This window comes from Malurus melanocephalus, unplaced genomic scaffold, assembly GCF_030028575.1.
Source record: "Malurus melanocephalus ecotype Western Australia unplaced genomic scaffold, MMel_1.1 scaffold_1238, whole genome shotgun sequence".
Lineage (NCBI taxonomy): Eukaryota > Metazoa > Chordata > Aves > Passeriformes > Maluridae > Malurus > Malurus melanocephalus.
In genome coordinates this window covers 41,001-42,600 of record NW_026624470.1, presented here as the reverse complement: position 1 = coordinate 42,600, position 1,600 = coordinate 41,001, and positions in this window count along the sequence as shown.

Below are 1,600 nucleotides of genomic sequence, written 5' to 3'. Positions count from 1 at the left end.
TCCCCAAAAACCCCACAGCTCCCCCCCAGATCCCCCCACAACCCCAATCCGCCTCTCCCCAGAATTCCGGGGGCTGCGGTTTCTCCTCAGCACAACGGGAATATCCCAAGGGGGGATCCCGAGAAGAAAATTCCTGATTCCAGGGAGATTTTACTGCCGGATCTGTTGAAAAAAAGTCTCCTCTGGCCCTTCCCGGCTCTGCCCTCSGGCTGCTGTGCCAACCTGGGCCGGGCCTGCCAGCCTTGGCTTTTATTTGCCCGATTGGGCTGTGCCAATATTTATTGAGGGTTTTAGGATCGGTGCAAACCGGGGACATTTTCCGTTTACGCACGAGGCGCGCCCGTGTCGGGTGTTTCAACCTCCTGCAGAGGTCGGGGGATGGGAAAACTCCTCGGGAATTTCACCAGAATTTCACCAGAGCACGGAATTCCAGCAGGGAAGGGGTTCTGGAGCTGTAGGGAATGAAGGATGAAGARGGAAAGGCACGGGATGATTCCGCTGCCTCTCCTGGAGCAACTCACCCTTCCCGGGATCCGCATTCCTGGCGCTTCCCACCTTCCTTCAGCTCCAAAAAAACCCAGAACTTCTCCTACCGAAAGAAAAAAAAAGAGGAAAAATTATATCTTCCACAAATCCATCCCGTATTCCATAAATTTTGCTGTCCAGTGTTTGGAGAAATCACAAACCAGATGAAAAATCGGCCTCTGCCATAAAAGGAGCAAATTCACAAAATCATCCGGGTTCCATCTGAAATAGAAAAATTGAAATATTCTTATAAAACATCCAGACACAAGATTGGATACAATCCTTTATTTTTTTTTTTTTTATTGTACCTTGCATTTATTCCAGAACAACTTTCTTTCTCTCTCTCTCTCTTAATATACATATTTTTAAAAAATCATTACTTCTTTCGGAATAAATCTTTTAAAATCATTTATTTTAAAATGCATCTTTCATTTGTACAGCACTAGTTAAATACATTTCTTGTTGGTTTTCTGCCAATGAATCACCCCAGAGGAACATTCACAGTTTTGGGGCTCCACTTCCATCGATTTTTTCCTGCTGGAGGATGAGGATGGGGGAAAGCAGTGAGGAAACACGGAATTTTTTCAGAGTTTGTGCCCAGACACCGCTCACAGGGACATCCAAACCCCAATTTTACACGAGTTGAGTGTACAGATGTGCAGCACAGCTGGAGCAGCTCAGCAGAGCCAAAAATTTGCGGGATCAGGTGGAAAAACCCAACCAAAACATTGAAAAACCTTGGAAAAACGCCCTTTAACGGCTTTTATTTTTTTTTTTTTCTCCTTGTGTATAAGCAGAGGGAAAAAACCAAATTATTTTGTCCTGAATCTCCCAAACCCAAAGAAATTTTGTTGTTTAAAATCTTCCCATGGATTTGGCCGGGGGYTGGGCCAGGAAAGGCGGAGAATGGGATGGGATGGAACAGCTCTGCCTCCAAGTGTTATTGTTGTCCCAAACGCTGACCTCGCTCTGCRCATTGATTTATTTATATTCCTTTATCCATCAGCTGGGGAGACAAAAGAATACCAGGAATCCAGCTTTTCCTGAGGGCACAGCCAAAACTCCCGTTTTCTGG